Consider the following 8,597-nt stretch of genomic DNA (forward strand, 5'->3'; position numbering starts at 1 on the left):
GATGGGGCCATAAGGGGGTGGAGCCACAGGGGGATGGTGCCATAATTGGGTGGAGCCACAGGGAGATGGGGCCATAAGGGGGTGGAGCCACAGGGAGATGGGGACGTAAGGGGGTGGAGCCACAGGGCCATGGTGCCATAAGGGGGTGGATCCATGGGAGGGGGAGGAGCCACAGGGGAGATGGAACCACATGGCCACTTCCCAGCCCATCCATCCAGTGAAGTGGGAGTCCTCCATCAGAGTTTCAGAACCTCCTCCACTCAGGTCTGGAATTACCAGAAGGCAGGTGCTCTGTGTCAGACCTAATGTTTTCTAGGCCAAAAAAGAGGGTGTAGGGCAGGGAGCTACAAACCAAAGGCACAGTCAGATGCCACTTGACACACACCTGGACCACACACCTGGACAGCTATTATTAGAAAACATAAAGTAATAAGTGTTGGCAAGGATGTGGAGAAACTGGAACCTGTATGCATTTCTGGTGGAAATGTAACATGGTGTAGCGATCCCTCAAAAGCTAAACATAGAGTTACCATGTGATCCAGCAATTCTGCTCCTGGGGATAGACCCCAAAGACTTGACAGCAGATTCAAAACAGACACTTAGATGCCAATGTTCCTTGCAGCATTATTCACAGTGGCCAAAAGGCTGGAACAACCCAGGTGCCTATCAACAGATAAATGCATAAAGAGAATATGGTCCACTGAATGACAACAGAATGTCATTCAGCCATAAGAGAAATGAGGTCTCGATACACAGTAGGACACAGATGAACTGTGAAAACGTTAAGCTGAGTGAAAGAAGCCAGCCACAAAAGAGCGAATAATCTATGATCCTGGCTGTATAAGGTAGGGAGAAAAGGTAACCCACTGGGACAAGAAGACTGACAGCTACCAGAAGACGCAGGAGGCAGGGTGAGTTCTTTAAAAAAATAATAAAAATAATTCCCTAGATTGTAAGCTCCTTAAAACAGTAATTCACTAGATTATAAGCTCGTGGGCCTGGAGGATTGGCATTCGGGGAACTCACTGGTTGTTGTTGTTGTTGTTATGTGCCATAGAGTCAGACCCAACTCATAGCGACCCCTCCTTGGGTTTCCCAGGTGGTATCACTATGGAAGTAGATTGCCCGACCTTCCTTCCAAGGAATGGCTGGTGGGTTTGAACCAGCAGCCTTCTGGTTAGCAGTCAAGTGCCTCAGTGGTGGGTATTGCTAAATGCCAGGCCATCTAACAAGTGACATGAAAACGAGGACTTGCCTAATCAATGGCGCGTTGAAGCCCTCACACCACCCACAGGCTGTGTCCACGCACAGGCCTCACGTTTCTGAAAACCAGAGCTGTCCCGAAGCAGGACTTGTGCTCAGGCTCACATGCCAGCCCCAGCACGGAGCACAGCGAAGGCTTGTGATGCTCGTGACATTTGAGGACTGGTGGTCGGGGGTGACTCCACTAGGTCAGGCTGAGAAACCAAAGCAAAGAAACAGCCCAGGGACCGAGATGCCCTGGGGTCACTCGCTGAACACCCAGAGGACCACATCCATCTTAGGGTCCATTTGGGGAAGAAGGCAGCAGTCAGGCTTAGCAAATGGCCTGGGTTTGGGATGGGTCTGCAAGGAGCAGTGAGAGCCAGCGGGCAGAGCGGGTGGGAGGCACTGCCTCAGTGCCGCAGCGTATAGAACGGCCTCCGGATTCTAAGGAAGACTTCTCTCGCGCTGGGCTCCGCAGCAGCACTTCTCTGTCTCTGTGGCGCTCACCCTCCGTCTCCAGGCCCAAACCAAGCAAACATCCCAGTGATCACCGACTGCATCCAAAGCGCCCACTACGCCAGGTGGCGGGAGGTGGGGAACACGGACCCGTTTCTGAACCTTCCGATTCCAATAAGACAAAAAGAATCCAGAGTCACTCATTACAGCATTACTGTCACGTCAGGGGCAGTCAGCAGGCTGACACAGGCCAGAGCCACAGCCGGGCGGGATACACGGTGCCAGAGCTGCGCCCGAGCCGCTCGGAGTCGGACTCTGGACAGGAAAGAAGGGCCCAGGCCTGGTGCTGTCCTTCCTGGTTCCCCGCCGTTTTCATGCTCTCTTCGTATCGACAGCTTCAGACACACCTGTACCTTGAGGTGAGGGACTTGAGCTGGAGGTGCCCACAAACGCCCCCAAACACGAGGCGAGAGCCCCCTGCCCAGGGCCTCAGGCAGGAGGATGGCAGACTCAGCCTGAACCACGCCCGGTGAGTGCCACCTGGGACTGCCTCCAGAAGCAGGGCTGCATCCTGACCCCAAAGGCCTGGGCACGTTGCCATTGTGGGCTCCTTCCTCCACTAAACAATAAGTAAATAAAAGTATGCTTTACAGCCACGTTGGTATAAAGAAATGCACTAATATTATATATTAAAACATTTTTTTCTACCTGATTTGTTTTCTTCTGATTTTAAAAGCGTTGTGGACCCTGGTGCTGCACCTGCTGGGCCTGAAGGAGAAGCACGCTCTGCTGGTGTGTGCACGCACGTGTGTGCACATGTGACTGCGTCCACATGTGTGTGAGTGGGTGCATGCATGTGTGGAGGTGTGCATGGGCATGCCCAAGTGGGTGCATATGTGTGTGTACAAGTTGGGTGTGCACACATGTGGGTGTGTGCATGGTATGTGAGAGTGTGCATACATATGAGTGTGTACATGTGTGCGTGTGCATGGGTGGGTGGGTGTGCATGTGTATGCACATGTATGTGTCCTAGGGTGGGTGTGTGCATATGTGTGGGGAGGTGTGTGATGTGCATGTGGGAGTGTATGCATATGTGTGTCTGCATGTGTGGGTGCACAAATGAGAGTGTGTGCATGTGGGGTGGTATGCACCTATGAGTGTGTACATATGTGGTTATGTATGTGAGGGGTGTGCACACGTCTGCATATGTATGTATCCATGTGTGAGTGTGTGCATGTGATGTGCACACATGTGTGCATGTTTGAGCAAGTGGGTCCACATGTGCGCATGTGTGCACACATGTGTGTGCATGGGTTTGTGCATGAGTATGAGTGCTGTACACATGTATACAAGCCTCTTCTCAACTACCCGCTCACACTGTAGTCATGGTATTCCTTCTTCCACCCCCATGTCTGTGAAGCCCAGGAAACAGGAAATGCTGAACTTGATCTAGAACTTCACCCTCTGGTTGTGAAGAATCTCAGGACAAAGCCCAGCTCCCCTTTCTCAGGGTCTTGGCCTCCATGCGAGCCCCTTGCCCTACCCAGGGTCAGCATCCCTTACAGAAGACGCCGGGCCAGGAACCTCAGGGGGATGGTCACTTTTTTATAGTGAACCTCAGTTTCCTGGTGGGGCTCACCTCCAGGCTCCACCCCCCGCCCCGCCCACTAGTTCCTGCTTTAAGGAGAGGAGCTGGGCTCTGTGGGGAGTGTGCACTATCATGTGGGTTTGCCGCTCCCCTCGGCCCTCCCCAGCGTCATAGCGCCATGCTCCTGGCCTGTGACGACGTGCATTTCCAAGCTAAGAGAACGACGCTCGAGCTGCACATGCCGACTTCCCACTGGGCGTGGAAGGGCTCGGCGCCCAGAGCCCGGTTTGCAAACAAAGGCGCTGGCCGCTAAGAGGGTTCTGAGAGGGCAAGGGCTCCTAGGGTTCAAAGTCCCTCTGGAGCCGTTGTTTCCCTGGAGAAGCAGCTCGGGGGACAGCCCGAGGCCCGGGCGTGTGCTGACGCAGGACGCCCCGGGCGCCTCTGCCCATCGCCGGCCGCAGCGAGACCCCGGCTCCCGGCTGCAGGCAGACCGCCTGCCCCGCTCGGTAGAGGCGCGGAGGCCCGGAACCGCGGGCCAGCCGGGGGCAGCGCGCCCCCTAGGGGAGGGCGACGCGAGTGCAGGCGCCTCGTGGCCGGGCCCCGCCGGCGCCCGGAGCAGCCCCGCCAGGGTGGCGGGAGGGGGTGCCGCGGGGACCCTCGGGGGCCGGCCCAGGAATCGGCCCTCGGAGGACGCTGGGGAGGGCGCTTCCTGGACAAAGCGGAGCTGTCTTTCCGGAGGTGGCTCCGGGGACACCCACACATTCCCATCAGGGTTCGGGAAGGCAGGGCGAGGCGATGGGTGGGCTGACCTCGTCCTCCCGGGCAGGCGTGGGGCGGGGACGAGGGCCTGGGCCCACAGGGTCGAGGTGGCACCGCGGCCACAGTCTGCTCCGGAAGTAGTCCAGGCCCGGGCCTGACACAGAGCAGAAGGGACTTGGGGGCGCCCGAGGCGTCCCCACACGCCCCCTACCCCGTGTCCGGCGCCCCGCAGCGCAGGCGGAGCTCCGGCCTGGCTGGCCTTCCCGGCCGCCCTCTCGGGTCACAGGGGCCTGGGCACCCGCTCCGTGCCCCCTCGCCGTGCAGAGGCGTCCCCCGCGCCCCCGGGTGGACGGCGGGCCCGGCCGCGCGCGCGCCCTGGGCATTGATCGGACTCCGGGCCGCGCGCGGCCCCGGCTCAGCAGCCTCCGCCCCTCCCCGCTCCGGCGACGCAGGACGCGGCCTCCTCGCGTCCTCGTCGTTCAGGCCGCAGCCAGCCCCGCGCGCGGCCCGCGGGGCTGGGGGACTGGGGCCGCCTGGGCCTCTGATCTGCCGCCGCTGCTCCGGGTGGGACAGCGGGGTCGCGCCGGCCGCTCCCCGCACACCCCCGCGCTCTTCACTCAGGGGGCGCCGCGGGGGCTGACGGAGGAGTCCGGCGGGCGAGCTCCCCGGCAGTTCCACCCGGGTCCCCGGCGAGCTGCAGCCGCTCTCGGTTAAAAAGGAAAGAAAGGGCTCGTCCCCGCGTGTGGGCCCTGCAGGGCCGGAGGCGCGACCCGGGCACCGAGCGCAAACCACGGGCGGGGACGCGGAGGCGCAAGCCTCGGGGAGAAGGGGACCCCGCGAGGACCCCGCAGGCAAACGAACCCCAAAGAAATCGGCCCCAGGTCCACCCAGGCGGCTGAGAGCGCGGCGGCGGCGGACAAGGGAAGCGGCTCGAAAGACATTGGAAATATGGGTCCTGAGGGCACCGGCTTCGAGCCCAGGGAGCCGCGACCGCGCCGGCCGGCCGGCGGCCTGGGAGGCAGCCCCGACTTGGCGGCTGCGCGGGAAACACTGGGTCCCGTCTCGGCGAGGTCGACCCCCATGTGTGTCAACGTGAAGGCGCGGCGCGCGGGCGCCCGCTGGCCCCGAGGGGTGCTGGGCCCTGCCCAGGGGCCACGGGCCTCGCCGCGCCTGCGCCCCGTTCCCGCCCGCGCGCCGCGCCTGGCCCGCCAGCCTGGACCCTGGGCTCTAGCCCCGCGGGTGGGACTCAGGGGCTTCGCCGACCACAGGAAAACGGTCCCTTCGCAGGCAGCGTGACAAAGAGGGGTGGGACATGGGGGCGGAGGGGCGCCCTTACAGACAAGACACATCTCTGGGAGGGTGGAGGCGGCAGAGTGCAGGGGTCCCACACTCCCACACATGCCCACGACCACTTGGCCGCGGCTAGAAAAACATTTCAAATGCCAGGGCTGAAGCCAGAGAAAGTCCCCTCTAAGGACAGGGCACAGGAGTCAACACAAGGAAAGCCCGGCCCGATTTGTGGTTGGGCTGGTGATTCCCCTGTCCCACCCGCACCCCCCACCCCAGCCCCGGGAAAACCATCGTCCTGAGGACGCCATAGTGCCACGCCAAGAACCGTGTAGACGCGGCTGTTGGGGGCAGCGCCCCTTCAGGGAGAGCGAGCCTTTAGGAGTCGGTTGGTCTCAGCTTGACGGCTTGACGAGTGTCCTGCCTGAGCTCAGACCCTCAGTAACCACCTTCCAGCGCAGCGATCACACCTCTCAGACTCCTCCAGGTTCCACTCACTCCTCCCTGTCTCCCTGGGGCTGGAGCCTGGGCTGGGTGCAGCCACAACTTCCTCTCTCGGGGCCCCTGAGGGACCCTGGGGGCCACAACCCGCAGTGGCGCTCTGGCTGCTTCTGCCCTGCCGCAGAGCTGGAAGAGCTGGCCTGAGGGCAGCTGGCAGGAGGCAGGACAACAGTGGCCTGCAGACCCTTGTCCGGGCTTCCCCTGGGCTGGGGCATTCCCGGTTGGGCGGACAGGGGCCCCGTCCAAAGGCTCTGGGAATCTGGAGTTCAGGGCCAGACTGGCCTGCGAGTCTCTTCCAGGGGCCAGCGCAGGTCAAGATGGGGCAGGAAGGGCAGCCCATGGGACGTTTCCCAGAGGGGCTGGGAGTCAGGGGGGCTTCCAGAGGTGGTCCCCGGATATTTTCCGCCTTTTGCCTGCCACCCATTCACACTTCTGCAGACGTGAGCTGTTCTGCCGCCTGCCTGGGGGTGAAGGGTGGCCTAGGCCTGGCCCCCAAGTGAGGATGGGAACCTGGCAGGGATCTTTCTCCATATCTGACCACCCTGCGCCAGGACTAAACACCGCGCTGAGGAAGCAGGCGGATGCTTGCGTGTTTAGGTGACTTTCCAGTCATTGTGGGTGGGGTGGCCGTGGCTCTGGGGGCCTCTGTGACGCTTAGGGGCTCCCCTGAAGCGTTGGCGAGCCAGCGGCCGGGGTAGGTCCAGAAAAGACCCGCCGTATGGGGGGCGGACCCTGCTTCCTCCCCAGCGCCGCCTGGACCCACCGACCTGCTACTGGGCAACTCGCGTTCGGGTCTCTGGGTCTCGCCGTGTGGCCCCCGAGGTCCCGAGCACGGGTACCCGAGGGGCCCGGGCCGAGCGAGCGCGGCCGGCAGCCGGCAGAGTCAGACGCCCCTGGTGGCGGGGAGGCTCAGTTGCCATTGGCCCACCTGGGTACCCCACCACCACCACCAAGACGTCGCGGAAACACATCCCAAGACACATTTTCCAGGGGATTTTGGAGTGAGGGGGCGAGCGCGTGTCAGGAAGCTGAGCTCCTTCCCCGCCGGGCGGGCGGGCGGCCACGACGAGGCCGCTGCAGACTTCTCGACGCACCCAGACGGCGCCGGCGTCCGGGCGTCTAGCTCACCGTGACCCCGACAACCATCCGCTGATAGGGCGTCCCGCGCCGACTTAGGGGACCCTTCTTCCGCAAGACCCCGGGTGTCTCACACGAGAGTTCCTCCACCCCGAACAGGAGGGTCTGGGAACAGCCCCAAAACGCAGGAGAGGGCAAAGACCTTTCTCTGTTCCCCAAAAAAAGAGCTCACGTCCCTCAGCTTGTATGAACCCTGAGAGCCCCGGGTCAGGAGACAGCAGCGGGGGTCGCCGCACTTTGCCGGTCCCCACCCACCCTCCCAGGCTTCTCCTAGAGCAGTCGCCGCCGGGCGCGCCTCTCTCTGCGTCAGGAGCCGCCCCCGCCCCCCTGCAGGGAAGGCGCCACGCGAGTTCCCTTAGTCAGCGGCCGCCACGCCACCGAGCCGCCGCGGCCGCGGTGCCGCCAGGTGCTGGCGACATGGGGGAACGGTGGCGTTACCGTGTGCTTCTGACAGAGCGCCTTCAGTTCCCGGGGTTCCGGGAGCACGCGCATCCCGGACGTGCTTTGGGGCTTCGCCCCTGGCCCTCGCCCCGCCCCGGCTCGCGGAGCCCTCGCGCAGTCCTCGCCCGGCCCTCCCGGCCGCGTGTCGCGAGGACCCGGATGGCTCCTGTCCCCCTCCCACCCGCTCTTCTGCTCCTTGTCTTCGTCGGTGGACGCGCAGCCAAGGGATTGCGCAAGCTTCCTGCTCCGGGCCTCCAAGAGCCTGACACACCCAGGGCCGGCGCGCCCCTGCCCCTCCTGCCCACCCTCGGACCCCGCGGTGCTCGCGGCCCGCGGCGGCGCCCTCCGGAGGCCGCGCGGGACGCCGCAGCTTCGCCGCTGGAGCACTCCGTCCGGCCGCCGCCCGGAGGTGCTAAACCTCACACTCGGTGGCCTCTCCGGGAGGCCGGGCCGGGACCTAGGGACGCGAACTCACGACCAAGGCGTGGCTACTCGCCTTTCCATTCACCCCCTTCTGCGCGCGCCCCGCTCTCCCGGGTCCGGCCTCACTCCTCCCGGCTGCCGCCTTCGAGGTCCTTGCCCGCACCCCACGAAGTCCCACCCCTCCCGCCCCCGTCCCGCCCGCGAGCCGACCCCGACCGCCCCTGCGCCCTCTCGGATCTCCTCGCCTCTCCTCCGCCTTGTGCGGGGGCTGCGGGACCCGGACATGCCCCGCTTCGCCAGCGAGAGGGTCCCACGTAACCGCAATCGGGACCGAGAGCGGACTCGTCCTCTGAGCCCGGTTCTCTGAGCTCCGCGCGCCTGGGCCCCGGGGGCCGGCTGCGCCTCGGCCTCGGCCTCCGCCCGCCTGCACGCTCTCCCGGGCGGGGGCTTCGCGCGCAATCCTGTCTCTTCCCGGCCTCCCCTTCCTAAATGCCCGAAGGCTCGCGGGGCGGGGCGGCGGCGCCGGGGCGGGGGGCGAGCTGCCCCCGGCCCCGATTCCGCCCCCTGCAGGCGGCTACCCCGCGCCCCGAGCGCTCCTGACGCAATTCGGTGCAACAGTCCTCCGCAGCGGATGCTTCCGTGGCCCCCAGCAGGGGTCCCCGGGCCGTGCACGCCGAGCCGGAGCGGGGACCGGGAGGCCCGGGCGCCCAGACCCGCCCGACCCTGTCACCCCCGCCCCCAGGCGACACACCTCTCCGCC

Source organism: Orycteropus afer, unplaced genomic scaffold (assembly GCF_000298275.1).
Source record: "Orycteropus afer afer isolate SDZICR_OR568_19922 unplaced genomic scaffold, OryAfe1.0 scaffold00018, whole genome shotgun sequence".
Classification (NCBI taxonomy): domain Eukaryota; kingdom Metazoa; phylum Chordata; class Mammalia; order Tubulidentata; family Orycteropodidae; genus Orycteropus; species Orycteropus afer.